Raw genomic sequence first — 16,891 nt, 5'->3', positions numbered from 1 at the left:
AAATGCATATACTGTTCAGTTCATCATGCAATCATATTTCAGAAACTCATAAAACATAATGGTATTAACAAAATTGAACTTAGCCAAAACCTTTAAACGTGTTAAACAGGAAATATAGTATGCGTTTTCCTTAGACTAAATATATCAATAACTTTTTCATGTATAATATATGATGTGTTCATATTCATATGTTTTATCAGGACATGGCGAAAAACATTACTTCAGAATGCACGTGTTTGTCAATAACTGTGCACAGGATTATTGAGCAAAAATTAAATAACTAAAACCTAAGTTTCAACCATTTGTTCATTGCCGTTATGTCTTCGTTTTTCGTAAGACATATTCATGAGAGTTAATCCAAGTCATCCACTACTTGTCCAAGGTCACGATATGTTAATTATTAGAAAATAAAACATGCTATGCATACAGGCAGCAATGTATCTGACATATCGTCTTATTCTTAAGGTCAACTTGATTCCTCAATATACTTATTCCGGTGACAGAAATCCGACATTTTCAGCTCTTTTCAAATTATTCATACAAGGTCTTCATTTTTTAGGATAAAGTAAAGTTTAAATGTGGACCAAACTAAAGTTCGCTTCCAATGTAACAAGACCGGTGACTTTTCTAAGTTTAATGTATGTTTCGCCGACATTTTCATTCACTCCTCTTTATAATTCTAACTAAAGAGTGATACTTAACATGGGAAGCATCATGAAAGATCTGAATTTAGATTAAAACAATCTAGATAAATGATATGACGCATTCGGGTTCAATTTATAATTTCCCCGTAATTACAAATAATCACGATTGATATTGCTCATACGCTTAAACCACAACCCGAAATAAACAGCTTTTATTGACCCTTTTTACACTTTTCTCATTACCTCGACGTACCTACGTCAGGGGGTGCGCGCGCATATTCCCCATTACACGCTTAGGTAAACAATCGAATTTGCAAGTGAAAAACAAAACCAATACAACATGTCAAAGAAAAGAAAACGAGAAAACGATGAAAAGGAATTAAATGTAAGCACCTTAGTTCATATTTTAAGCATCATATATTTATATATTTAGTTTATATTGCGTTATATTTGTAAACAAACTATCCGCTTACTGAAAAAGTGGGTGGGGAATTTTTCTTACGAAGTCAACCGAATTATTCGAATATGTATCGAAATTATGTTTGTCATTCATATTCATCAAACTATTTTAGTAACTAATCATGGCCAATTTCTGTAGAAGTTTCTGAGGCAGCCTGATTAAGTGTGAACTTTGTTGTTTAGGTACAATTCCAGTTTTGACCAGAATTCTGTGCACATGGCATAGTATATTATTATTGTAACATTGATCCAGCGTCCATCTGTTTACTGTCAATCAGGCATTGTTTGATTTGTAATTGTTGAATGATGCATACTTTTCATAAGTAGATTGTTTGACAATTTATGATTAATTGATAGAACAACAGCTAGCTTTATTATAAGCTAGCTGATGGAGGTGACAGTGATTATTTCTTACACACCATGAAAGAGATCCAGTCCTTACGCGAAGGATGGGTTAAGGACATTCGTCGAGTCCCGCATGTGACTCTGGAGAGTATTAAGAGGTATATGTCAGCCTTTCATGACATCGCAGCAACAGTCACCGCTGGAGCGTTCGAGAAGTACACCGACGAGACACTCCGTTCCTACAAGGCCTTGAGAGCATATGACTTATGGGAATCAGGCCACATCAGTGGTTATATGTTCAATGGTTTAGACAATATTGACCACTTCTGTGCGGTTCAGTGCCTTGCGAATCCATCTGGGGATACTAGTGGTACACAATAACTCTGTGACAGTTGTATTGAATGACAATGGTGCACCTGTGGGAGCAGCTTGTACATGTATTGCTGGATTGGGTGAGACATGCAGTCACATAGCTGGTCAGCTCTTCGGTGTTGAAGATTTTGTGGCAAGAGGACCTCGCGATCTACCAGATAATGAAGGACTTACAGAAAAACTGTATCGGTGGACTGTTCCCAAAGGACCTAAAATTGATCCCAAACCAATTAAAGACGTTGTTTTTAAAAATAATGTCCCAGGAAAATTTAGACAGGAAAAAAGTTCAATGTAACAGACTATGAACCTCTTCTTCCCGCAGTTCGCACAGTAGACTTTGACAGTCTCACACTTCTGCATCACACATTGAGCTTGCAATGCCCTAATCTTCCCTGGGTGCAAGCAGTAGCACCAGCCATAACACAGAAGTACAAAGCAAATGATGGAGATAGACGTGCTATACCGAAAGGTCCCACATTTCTACCAGGCGTTGTATCTGATGACAATCCTGTGTTGGTACCAACTAGAGACATTTCAGTCAAGACTGAAAACATCCCAATAACACTTAAAGACAAACTAAAACTGGCATCAACTAGTGATCTGGTGACATATACAAATAAGGAAAAAAATCAATCGAGGTCATTACGGGAAAGCAAAAAGAATCAGCACACTGGCTTAGGTATAGGCAAGGAATAATAACTGCTTTTAATTAGTCACTCGAAAAAAGTGCTGAAGAAAGGCGAAAACAGTGCGACAGATAATCTTGTGGACATGCTGATTAATGGGTCCAACTTCAAAGGTAACAAGGCAACGAGGTATGGGAACAGACAAGAGCCACATGCAGCATCTCTATATGTAGACAAGATGACAACAGACCATGTTAACTGTTGCACATGTGGACTTCACATTTGCAAGTCATTTGAGTATCTGGGAGCCTCGCCAGACAGGATTTTTAAATGTGCTTGCCATGGCAAACGGCTGGTGGAAATCAAATGCCCCTTCACATTCGTGGACAAGTCTAGGAAGATAGACAGTTTAGACTTCATCACTAAAGATGAAAATGGAATCCTAAAATTAAAGACCACAGGAAATACATACTATGACCAAATCCAGGGACAGATTGGCGTCACTGGAATACACAAGTGCGACTTAGTTGTATTTGATGGGACTAACATTGTGGTGATAAAGGTTGAGTTTGATGATCCGTATTGGCAAAACATGGCGGATGCCCTATTGGATTTTTGCATAGATTATGTGTATGTGAAAATGGCAACCAAAAATCCACTATGTGACATTCAAGCAGGCCGCAACAATGTCCAGTCAGCAATCAGTGAACGCACTAGGCGCTTTCCCTGTGGCAAATGTGGCCAGATCCTGGAAGAAATTGTATGCAATGACAATGAAGCCAGCATAAACTGTGAATGCCCATGCAAGTGTGGGAAATGGTTCCATTGGAAATGTGTAAATTTCTCTACAGATCCAGAACTGGATATGGAACCAACTTGGTACTGCCCTCCATGTGTTTGCAACTGTGACATTGTCATGTGATTGCAATAGTGACCACATCTTTTCATTTAAGAAATGGATGACATTATAAGATGACATACGTTTTTAAGTGTAGTAGTGTACAGAGACTGACAGTTTCATTCTGAAAAATGTGCTTCAATTTTGTTTCACACTTGTCATTATATTTCCATTTTATTTTTGTCTTGACTATTAATAAAATAATTCATAAACTTTGTAGAAGCCATAATTATATTGCAAACATTTACCATTTGACTATTGCACAAGTAATAGTCACAATATTGAGGGGTCAAAGGCCACCATCTTACACTTACAGTTTTTATTGGGAAATCTTATGGACATTTGAACTAGGACTGGTAGAACTTGGTATTTTACCAATGTCTATGGAAATGTGCCACGGCAAAAGTCATAATCACTCATATTAGTTAAAGTCATAAACTCATTTCAACACATGTATTAAAAACTTCAGTAAATAAATAAACTACAATGTACCTGGCCTTCAAATGGATCTAATGTACAAGAAAAACAAATATTTTTGAAATTTAATGGTGTATGAAACAGCAAAAAGGTTCATCAGTTTATCAATAATGCATTATGGTCTGCAATTAAGGCATATGTGTGCATATTGATAAAGACCTAGGACAATCAACGTGGATGGAATTATACAGGGATATTAATAAAATTTGAAATATTAAAACAAAAGTAAACATAAATATGCCTCTAATTGTTGAAGTTAATATCAACCATTAAAATGTAACTGATGTGAATTAATATATCTTATCACATGTGCATGTAGTCACAGTCCAAACAATTGCACTTTTTGGTACTGGTGGTGGAATTATTGACCATATATAATTACATGTAGTCTTACCGGTTTATGAAAAAAGGTTTGAAATGATCAACATTTTCCACATTAGAAAGTCATTTACAAAAATATGACTATTGCATCAATTGCATGTGAGATCAATATTTGGCATGGTTCACTATAAGTAACAATAGAACAGCACATATCAAATAATAAATGGCATAGTACTTTAAGCACTGTTTCAAACTGAATCTCAAGCAAGTGATTACTTTTTTTTTTTACAATATTTGATGAGATTAATGTGTGACATGGTACACTTTTAAAAGTCTGACAAAAAAGCTGAGCATTAACAGCATACATATAGTTCTTTGAGCATTCAAACATACAAAATATAGTACTTTGAGCATTTCCAACATACAAAATGTAGTAATTTGAGCATTTACACCATACATATAGCACTTGGAACACTATTTCAGATTGGATCTAAAGTAAAGAACATCGCCTGATGACTTCAACCATTCTATCAAAAGTATTATAAACATTATAAACATAATCCGTATCTCTCATCTTTAACTTTCAAGAAAGGGTCCTGGAAATTAACCAGATGCCCACAAGCCTTGAAAATGGGATCAAACACATCCACCTGAGACAGTTTCACTTCTTGTCTGAGGATATTGAATTGTTTAATTCTTCGAATTGCTTTTTCGATATGAACCCGGGCTTCAGAGATCTTCTTGTTCTTATGTAGTTCATCCTTTTTAAACTGTGATTTGTCCTTATGTTTAAATGACGGTATTACCAGTTTAACACCTGAGGGAAGGCAATCCTGGATAGTGAAGCCACGGTCTGCCATAACCTTTTCTCCTGGATTTAAGCTAAAAAGTAGGTCATCAGCCCCTACAGTTATGAACTTGTCCCTTGATCTACCACCATGCATCACAGAAATGTACGTTATAGCACTCATATATGTATTCATGTCTACAAGGAACTTAACAGTTGAGTGGTGTTTGAATGAAATCGTTTGTGAGCACCAACAGATGAAGGGGTTTCAGAGAACAGTTCTGTACAGTCTACAATTACTCTCAAGTTCTTGAACTCATTAAAACACTTCGCGTTGTACATGTTGTCACATTCTGTGGTTGGTGGCATCTTGCATATTTTTTTCTAGTTCCTGAGATAATAATGTCACCCATGCAGTGAAAATAACACTGCATCTTGCAGTGGACATGCCAAACCGCATTGAACAGTCCATAGTCTGCAAACCAAGTTTTAATTTAACTAGAGTGAAGAACATCTCTTGCTCAAGGGATGTTTGTCTGGCTTTTCCTGGCTTTCGCTTGTAGTTTTCGGCATGATTTTTGTATGCTTTTGTCCTTTCGCCTTGTGGGTACTTAAGAACTTTTGCTTTTGGCTCCAACTATTTGTACAGTGAATCAAAGACCTCAACTTTAAGTCCTGTGCAATAGCGGAACAGCTTGTCATTGTTTCTCAATTCATTCACCTCTAATACTTGTCCAAAAGCCTTCAGTTTTTTCAGGTCATATTCACATGTCTGTAGTCTTTCTCTTTCTTGGATGACACCGGCCAAGTCTTTATTGCTTTCTAGTAGCTTGAAGGACTCCTTATCTTCCTCAGTGTTGAGGTAGTCATGACCCGCCAACTGCACTGCCTGAAACATTTTCAATAATAGCAAGGTAATTCAAGATAATACTTTTATAATTTTCATGGAATATGTAAATGTATATGGTTCAGCTTTAAATTTGTCACTGACCAAGATTTAAACCATCAAAGTGTAGTACAACTGTTCATTTGATCAGTATATGTTTAGAGTTTAAAGTGAACAAATCATTTACATGTCATGAATGCAGTGCATGTTAAGTACAATACTGAGTACTGCTCTTTAAGGGGCACATTATAGATTGCTGCATATTTATTCTTTTAATGTATTATTATGTATAACTCATTGGATATCAATGATATCTTTTTTTATTTGTGTTTCATTATTTTTTGCATCCACCTATATTTTGTGCCTTAGACTACTTGTATATAATTTGAAATAAATACTTAGGCAGTTACGCCTAAGGTTGTATTTCTTCAGTATTTGTGTCTAGTACAATGGTTTTTTTTTAGCTTAATTTTGTAAGAATTAACCTCTGTGATTATATCTGCTGTGTCTGGCACTACCACATCTGCACAGGAATCCCGGTCCACAATGCCTGCATCATCTATGACAGGACCCTGCTCACACGGAATTCTTTCAGGAGTGCACTGCAACAGAGATGAAACGTTCAAGTATCATTCAGTCAATTATTTTTTCTAAGTGCTTTGATGTGGTACCCTTGAAACATCGATTTACGGTCGTAAATATGAAAACATAGCTGATCAGATCTTTTGTCAGCAGTCTCATATCATCTTGTCCAGACATTTGCACCAACATTGGCTCAATTCCAAAACAATTAGAACACTTTGTTTCAAAACAGTACATCTGTGAGTGTGCAGCTTTAAGACAGAAAATGATGATTATTAATCTTCATATTTACATTTCAATCACAATACATATGACTTACAATCGGTACTGTTGTGTACAGGGCTCTTTTCACATTCTGGTTACTGACTTGTCTCTCCTTAGGAGCTTTTCTACTGGGCTTACTGCTGGCAGGACGATGGGAAAAGATGGATGGAATTTGGAACCTTTTCTTCCTGAACTTGGCCTATGGTGGTTCCTCAAAATGACAGCTGCATAATTTAGAAGATTTGCTCGGTGTCCATAACTTTGTGACAATCTTTCCATTTTGTTCACTTTTTCTACTCTTGAAATTTTATTTAGCCAAAGGGTCCTTAACTTTGGTTCTTCTGGAATTCTAAAGAAACTGCATGTTGCCCCGCGAGATCGTTCATGACTACAACCTTCTGCACAACAAAAGTCCTTTTTCCCCATTTTGGAGGAAAAAACAAAAAGTGCACCGCATGAAACCTATGTTAATACTCTTATCCACTACAAAACAATATTGCTTAAAGAATTTTGAGAAAAAGAATAGTTCATTTGAGCGTAACGATTCGCATTAGCTGTCACATCGAGTGTAAACAAAGATGGATACCCCCCTGAGGGTCAAATCTCACCTCCAAATCTCGCTCTCGTTTACGCGTGATTTCACAATGTAAAATCAGACAATAAAGCATTTAATAGTATATAGCCCTCGGTGATACTTAATAGGTTTTTAGTACTTTTTGATCCGGAAGGTTAAGTTTGACACGAACATGTGTAGCCGAATAACATCAGAATCTATACATAATCTACAAGAGTCGATTACTTACTCTCGGATAAAGATTCAGTACCAACATCCATTTTTATCATATGCCTTACCTGTTCGTTTTCTGACATCATTTGAACATCATTTCCGAATTGGTGTTTTTTCCTTACATGTATGTAAGGAAAAAAACATCATTTCGGAATTGACGACTCATATGACTGCGAATGTGCATGGTTAAATATCGCAAGTCAATTGCTTGTGGTTTAGAAAACAGGCTTACCATGCTATTCGGTCTATATGTCTATGTTTTCATCGCAAGTTTTGTTTTCCTATGCAGAATTTGCGTAACTTTATCGAATACATCGTGGTTATATTCAACTTACTTCATTTTTTTCTATTAAGAAACGTATTTCTAATGTTGTTTAGTGTTAAGTACACAAGAAGTACTTCTATGATGTATATGATGTTAGGGGTCGTGAATCACTTGAATTGATAGTTTTATTTCATGCGAAAATCTAAAATACTTCAGGATATGAAGGAATATAATCAAGTTGTCGGTAACCTGATACTTGCTGATACTTGTTATGATATGACGCCAGCACAAATAAATACGTTAGAATAATATATTTCAGATATGTACTGCTTCAAGAATTCATTTGCGATTATAATTAGCGTTGATATTTGGTTGATATATTTCTTTTCAAGTTTTACTTCCATGGTAAGTAACTTATGACAACTTTATGAAAATCGATTCCAATTCAAGATGGGTATTGTTTTGCGAATGTTTGTAAACCCTTGGATTACGTCTAACTCACAAGCTCCGACGCCCAATATTTGCGGCGACCAACAGCATGAAAATTGAGGCAAACATGGTTTGTGATGGGTAGTGCGAACCGTTAGCTATGTTCGTCCCTAAAACATGTCTCGGGGCTAGGATATTGGTTCATACTACATGACACTGTGCTATTACCTGATTCTGGCGTGTACATCTCATTTGTGTAACAAAACAGACAAATGGCAAACAGACCCAACCTGCTTGTTGACATCCATGTTTACAGACCGTGTAATAATGAGAGTATTAATATTGAACCAACAATATCTTAAGCGTGAAAACCAAAATCATGCATTGTCTGATATCATTTTTTTATGTTAACCGTTGTTTAGTTTTATCAATACTTGTTAAAATACAATTTGAAATAGGGAAATACTAGGTAAAAAAACCTCTTATTTAATCGCACTCTCAGTCGGCTCTAGAAATCGGATCAGGTCACTTTGGTGTTGATAAATGGATAGTGTTAGCATCATTGTTAAGTTCATATATACTAATTTATTTAGCTTGATTATCAAGACATGTGTAGGCTGATATAAATCACCTTCTAATCAGTTTCCTTTGAGAAAACCAGTACGTGTGTCATCTGTGAAAGGTACAAAGTACCCCTAATAGGGATCAAAGAGATAACCGATATGGTAAGAGGCGGACATCTATACCCCTGTGCATATTACTGATCAAGGTTTGATTTCATGAAAATCAACAGATAATCACGCCATGATTAAGCATTTATTCCAATCATATTTCTATTGACCTCCTTTTATTCTTGTTTAAGCGAGTCATATATCACAATCATTGTTGTTTTATGTTCGTGTTTTGATTTCTCATCGGTATAAAGATCTAACCGTAAAATTTGATTATATTTTATTTATGTTTCATGGGCATTGATCCGTCAAAGTCATAATGCACGTTTGGATAAAAAAATATTTCAAACATCCGAACTAAAAATGAGTCTGGGAAAATAAAACCTCTCGCAAGTTTCAACCGCATCTTTACTAGCCATTATATTAAACTATAAGTGTATCATATGTATCATAACATACGTACATATTGTTGATTTCTTATGTTGGATTTCATTATCCACTGCATGTTTCGAGTCGATGGATGAACTCATTGTAATTGCGAGCACAGATGTTTAACATTTTCTTTAAAGTTTGAAAAGTCATCCATTTTAATCGAAACTAACGGTCTTCGTTGTAATATAATGATGCAGACGTTGTTTAAATATTACTGATACAATTGTACACAGATTACACAAGTAATTGCTTTTCTGCACAACAATTTATACTCTGCCCCCCCCCCCCCCCCCCAGGTGTGAAGCTAGATGTTATGAAATTCTCACCTGAAAACAGTTGTCGTTCTTAAATTACGTGTTACCTTTTATCTTGAACCTACTATAAAACACATAAAAGCAGAAACATAGCGTCCATGGATGGCGAGAACTACTGGTAATCCGTACTTTGAAGGATCTCATTCTGTATCGTGATTATATATAATAGACCTGATGTTTTAGCATTATATATCCCAAGGTTGTTCTGATTTGTTTACATCATTGGTATTATGTTCAAATTTCCTAACATTAAATAATGTATTGTTTAAATACATATGGTAATAGGTTTAAGACTCTTCGTGGATTACGTATTTAGCGAAAATTCATAATTAAACAAAAATCTGAACATCTATGCCATTTTTCATCGAAAAACAGCTCGATGTAAGTGGACGGTTACAATATAAGATTGCTTTGCATTTGTCTGCGCTGCATGTAGATCGCGTAGTAATATTAATTTAGCAGTTAAGTATAAGTACTTTACTCTTTGGAATCATTTATTCAATAATACACTTCACTGGAATCAATTTGAACTTAGTAACAAATCAATAACACATTAAAACACAACGATAAATAATAGTTATTTTTTATATTCATTAATCTTACGTTTAGATTATTTCGATGGAAATGGCAGATGTGTTTCTATTAATTAAATACATATAAATGATGGAAAATATATAAATCATGACATTATTTTTTTCCATATAATACGTTGGAGATAGTTCTCCTAACAAGTCACATTACACATCTTTAAGGAACTCACTAGAAATAGCCACAGAAATACTCGAGATAAATGCGAACACTTTTGTCATACCGTATAAATGGGTGGTGTTAAATACAATCTTTAAAGCGCACACAATAGCCTATAAGTTAATGCAACATTTTGAAAGCATTATCATGTTTAACTTATTTTAAATTATCTATTAAAAGAAACAAAAAAACAAACATATGATTTAGATAAAGATAATAAATATTATCTGTAAAGAATACGTCTTTAAATAATAGTTACGAGGCCACAAATGCCCAAGTCGAAAAAGCGTCAAAAAATTGCTGACGCATTGAAAAATATATTTAAAAAATGCCATCACCCTATAGGATACCTATACGGACTTTTATCAAACGTTATTTCATGTTAAGTTGACAGGTTGAGCTTTCTCTCAATATCTGGTGTTGTGGGTAGTGAAGGACTAGAAAACAATGTTATCTAGCGTGCAAAATGGTAAATTGACAAACGAATATGTATGTCCCGTTATTGCGCACTTGTATGAGTTTATAGGAGAATGTACGGTATATGTCCGGTTAATGCGTGTTTGAATGAGTTTAAGAGCTAGTGTACGATATGGGTTCAATTGCGTGCTGGCATGAGTTTATAGGATATTGTACCATATTGGTCCATGATTGGTGGGTGTATAGGAGATTGTACAGTATATGTCCAGTTTCTGCGTGTTTGTATGCCTTTGCAGAAGATTGTAACCTACTGGTCCAGTTTATGCGTGTTTGCATGAGTTTACATAAGATTGTACGATATTTGGCCAATATCTGCGTGTTTGTTTGAGATTATAGGGGATTATTCGATATGGGTCAAGTTCCTGCGTTCTTGCATAAGGTTATAGGACATTGTTAGAAATGTTTGTGGAGTTTTGTGCTGTTCTTCCATGTTTTTGTTTGTAATATTTTGTGTGTGTTCTATGTCTTTGGCGTTTACCCAGTGCCATTAAGCCGGGTTTATGTTTACACGTTTTGGTACTGAGCTTGTTTCTGTCGTTTTTCACATACGTATGGGTCCAGTTTTAGCGTGATATCATGAGTTTACTGGAGATTAAAATATTTATGATATGAACTCAGTAACTATTTGTTTGAATGAGTTTATAAGAGATTGTACGAAATTGGTTCATTTTCTGTTTTATGAGTTTATAAGAAAATGTACCATATGGGTCCAGCTACTTTATATGTGTATGAGTTGATAGAAGTCTGTACTATATGGGTCCATTTACTTGATGTGCGTTAAGGTTGATATAAAACTGAACGGCATCGGTATAGTTATTGAGTTGTTGAATAATTTGAACGATTAAGTACGATTAGATATAAGTGTATACGATATGACGTGATATATTGCGTCATTATCAGTATGAAAATAACTGCCACTAAGTGCGATATATGGAGAGGCATTAACGATTTAATCTTCAAATACAATGTAAAAACAATAACGTTTATTTAATTTAATCGAAAATAGTATATGGCTCCCACAGTAATTATCCCAATTTAACAGCATTTTAAATAAATGCTTAAACTCAAGGTTACTCGTAACAGGGCATACCATAACAATGTTATGAGAATAATTGTCGCATGGATCCGCTTCGATCCGCATACTCTGTGACAGTACGACAACACGTATGTCAATTGTGCAACAATTTACAGATGAGTTGCAAGATTTGTACAAGATGTTTCCCGGCTTTTGTTTCCTTAATCCGAAGTATGACCTTGTTGTTTTTAACTATGTTCAACATTGTATAAGGTTCTGAAGCTTTTTTTTTAGCTCACATTAGCCGTAGGCTGAGGGTGAGCTATAAGAATTGATGGATATCCGTCGTCCGCCGTCCGTCGTCTGTCGTTCGTCAACACCAAGTTTGTTAACACTTAAGTGGTTACATTTTTGCCACAATTGTCACGAAATTTAGTCAGGATGTTTGTCCCAGTACTCATTCGGGCGAGTTCGAATATGGGTCATATGGGATGAAAAACTAGGTCACATGACCCAAAAAAAGAAAAATCTTGTTTACACTCTAGAGGTTACTTTTCAGTCCAAACATTATGAAAATTTGCCAGAAAGGTTGTTTCGTTGACTCAAGTTTTAGTATGGGTCATCTGAGGTAAACAAACTAGGTCATAACACTCTAGAGTTAACATTTTAAGCCCAAGTATCCTGGAAATTTGTCAGAAAGGTTGTTTGTTGATTTCTAGCTCAAATTCGAACATTGGTCATCTGGGGTCAAACACTAGGTCACAGAGCCCAAATATAGAAAACCCTTGTTAACAATCTAGAGGTTACAGCCCAAATTTCCTATAAATTTGTCAAAAGTTTGTTTTGATAATTTTTAAGTCAATTTCGAATATGGGTCATGTGTTTTATTTAATTGTTATTTTATGGTTTTAAAATCATTGAAGTTACCAACTTCAAACTTTATGAACTTATTCACAGTAAATTGTGATATTTTTAGACGAGTTATATTAATCCAAACTAATTATTGTAAGAGTTATTGCCCATTGTATCTTTTAAAAAGAATCATATGTGTCATGTTTTTACACGCTTGTTTAAAAAACACTTGGACATACACTAGTTCCACCTATTGGTGTATGGAAGGGGATACAGGCACCATGTAGTATATAGTAGTAGTATATAGTCCGATCAGTTACTTATGAAACCCTTGGTTTAAATTGGTCAGATTTTGTATGAACATTTTTGATAATTAGCAAAATTGTTGTAGTTACCAGAGAGAGATTGCGCTTTTCTTAAAAAATACCTTAAATTGCTCTTGTCCTATCAATAACTTTTTAAGCATTTGTCCAATCATCACAAAATTTGGTGAGAATGTGAATGGGCATAATACATCAAAGATGCCAAATCCCTGTTATTGCCTAATCATTATCAACAAGTCTACAGCACAAAGTTTTACTCAGGTAAGCGATACAGGGCAATCTTGGCCCTCTCGTTTGAAACGTCAGCGCATTTTAGAGTCATGATGTTTGAACTGCCTATACTTGCTACAGGTATAAAACTTATTTTGTATTTTATTTCGAAAGACATCGTTTGAAAACAGGAATATCTTGGTAAGCATGTTATATTGGCCTAGTATTAATTAGTATTATTTCATAGGAAATAGTTTCGCAGCACCTTGGAATGATTCCTATGAATGCGAACAACTGGGTGACTTAGATTTTATACATTTTGCTTACTTTATTGCAGGGTAAGCACGCTTGTAAATGGTTTAAGTATGAACTATAAATATAAATAAATGCTTTATCATACAAAACTCATTATCAAAAGATCTTATCGCACAACGTAGGCCTACGTGGTGGGTTATTGTCGATCACATCTGGCCGATTTTCGAGTGTGCATGATATCATCTTGATAAATGAAATAAACGAATTGTTCAATAGCCTTCTTGTTTTCAGTTATTTTAATTTTTGAATTTAAATGAACTATATGGACCGATAGAGAAGCAACGTTTACGAAATATAGTTTTTTATACCGCATGGAGAACTAATAACCGTACTGTATCTTTAGTATGGTAAAGTTGGCCCGGGTGCTGGGATGACTTAATCTAGTAACCCTGGAGCATCATTCAACAGTGAAGTACTCAAATGTTAAAACTCTCTCAATAACAGAAACCTTTTTGAAGCTGTATCTAGATCTCTACCCGTTAACTGTGTTTTAAGAAATATTGGCATTAACACCTGTCAAAGTTTACTTTCAAAATCTGGTATGCATTTTTGCTGTTTAAATTTGATAATATTAAATCAAGCATAAAACATTGTGGACTGGTGGAGAATATGCCATATGAGCATCGTATGGGTCTTCGAAACTACATGTGTTTTTGTTTTGTTTTATTTAACAATTGGTTTCGATTAATTACAAAGTGAAAAATGCTTTTACTTCGATAAACATGACTAATGGTTTATGTCTTAAAAAAATAAATGATATTTGATTTATCTTTTATTTTAAATGAACAACGAGCGGAAGTTTGCTTCCGTTAAAAGCAAGTGTCAATCAAGAGCCAGATGTATCAAGCAATTCAGTATGCTTTAACTACGGTGTTAAATGCAGGTTTTCTGGAATATTTGATAATGAAATCAAATTTGAGAACATTCAAAATTTATCTTCAATCCATTTTGCCATAAATTGGACTATAAATATATTTTACATGGCATATTTAAACTCTGTAAAGAAACAACTTTATTATTTATAAATGCGACTTTAGATGTAGATATGCTCTGAATGTTCTGACTGTTGGTTTCCATATATTACAAATTGCAAATGCACTTGTTTGGCAACACGTTTATTCAAACACATGCGTTAAAGCAAACTTTATGATCAATGATTTAATCTGATTTCGTTTTAATGCGACCCAATATTTAACTGATAATTTTTGAAATGGTAGGAACCCTTATTTTCTATTACCGCCAGACTGTAGCATAAAGAAAAAAAGTTTGTTTAGTACCTTTCTTGTGTTACTTTGGTCAAATAATTTAACCTTAAGGTTGTATAAAGAAACCTCACAGTCTTATCCTTGTTCTCAGACATGTCTCAGTGATTCCATTAAGTCATTTGCCAGTTGTTAACAGTCCAAAAGCGACAAAATGGATTCTTATATTAAACACAAGTATCCAATTCACTCGTATAAAAAAAAAAAACAGTGCAGAGATCCAAATACTTGATTTTGAAACACAGTTAGTGGTTTACTGAATTATCATCTATAAGGTATTTCAATCCTCAAATGTGCGTACACAACCTCACAAATGACGTATTAAGTGTATTCGATAAGTATTTTATTTATCTTTTTAATGTGTAATCCATTCATCCATCCATTCATTCATTTCTTTTTTATGTTTTCTTTAATGTATTTGTTTGTTTTGTTTCAATTTTTAATCATTGATATGTGTATAATTTCATTAAACTGATAGTTAATTAACGTTTTTTTTTTATTTTGTTTGTTCAGTTCATATTTGAGTAATTGGTTAAATGATAGATTGAATATTTATTTTATTTCCTTGTTAAATATTTCGTTTATTTTTCTAGTTATGATTTCATTTATTCCGATTTTGTATTATTCTTTCTAATCTATATCTATCTCATTTGAGTATTGTTTTAAATAAGCTACGTTAAACTAGGAAAATTGAAATAAAAAAATAAACAGGACAAAGTTCAGTCGAGTCCTATTTTAAAATTCTACAAACAAAGCAAAGGACAAACTTAAGCCTGATTGTTACAGTTTGACCATTTATCAGACAGAATGTCAATATCCAACCGTAGAAAATCCTAAAAAGATAATCCTGAATATTAATAAAACATCACGTCTTTGGCTTTAATTTGGTTGAAAGGAATCAAAATGATCGTGCCTAATCTTTCAACCTCTCTTTAAGATGTCTCTTTGTTAAAGACAAACTCACTTGTAGTGTCACAATTAGGGTTGAAATACAAGAGTTACCAGCAAGTGGTTAATATATAATTTTAACGCAACAAACGATCGAACATGAAATTTATACTGTGGCTCTTTCTTCTGCAACAAAGCCAAGTGCAAGCTGGAGTGCCCTGCAATATAAATTATGGTTCTCTTCATGAAGTTGTGCCTTACTGCCAAGTGAGTAGCTGGCTACCTTGGGATTGTGCAAAGTGTTCAGGTTCACAGCATACTTTGACAAGACGCCTCCGAGCAGTTTGCTGTCCAGCCAATCATCCTTTGAAAGCTTGTTACAAGATTGTGGTCTTCCACCAAACGCTGACAGCGAGACAAAGATGTGCGGCTTCGTTTGTGAACCATTTTTCAATAGTTCAACGATGTCTTCAAAAACAACAATAGAGTCAACGACTTCACGGACCACGCAGCAAACTTCAACAAAATATCAAACAACAACCAAATCCACAACTACTCCACCATCGTTGACAACAGCAACTATGACAAGGGCGACAACGAAACCAACAACTGCCATACCAAAGCAAGCCCAACTACATGGAATGCCCTGTCATATAAAATATGGTCACCTTGATGAAGTTGTGCTTTTCTGCAACATGAGTAGCTGGCTACCTTGGGACTGTACAAAGTGTTCAGGTTCACAACATACGTTGACACAACGGCTTCGTTTCGTTTGCTGTCCATCGAACCACCCTTTGCCAGTATGTTTACAGACGTGTAATCTTCCACCAAACTCTGACATCGAGATAAAGATGTGCGGCATCGTTTGTGAACCATTTTTCACTAGTTCAATTATACCTCCAACAACTAGAATAGAGTCAAAGACTACACTGATCACACAACTTACTTCGACAGACGATCAACAAACTACAAAATCAACTGCTTCTTTACCACAAACGAAATCAACAACAATTGACACAAGGATAGTAACAAAACCAACAACTACCACGACGAAGCAAAATCAACATCTTGGTTCACCCTGTCATGTCAAATGCAACTACGTTTGTGAACCATTTGTCACCAGTTCATCGATTCCTTTAACACCTACCAAAGAGTCAACGACTACATTGGCCACACAACGAATACCGACAAATGAAAGAACAACCACAACATCAACCATAACTTCACCACCGAAGACAACATT

The 16,891-nt window shown here is 34.9% G+C and overlaps 1 pseudogene; it reads right to left on the bottom strand.

Annotated features, from left to right (window-relative positions):
* Positions 1-4,690: 4,690 nt before the first annotated feature.
* Positions 4,691-16,524, bottom strand: LOC128210666 (uncharacterized; annotated as a pseudogene).
* Positions 16,525-16,891: the final 367 nt, after the last annotated feature.

The sequence above is a fragment of the Mya arenaria genome, chromosome 12, assembly GCF_026914265.1.
Source record: "Mya arenaria isolate MELC-2E11 chromosome 12, ASM2691426v1".
NCBI classification, from domain to species: Eukaryota; Metazoa; Mollusca; class Bivalvia; order Myida; family Myidae; genus Mya; species Mya arenaria.
This window is presented reverse-complemented; position numbering and strand designations above follow the sequence as displayed.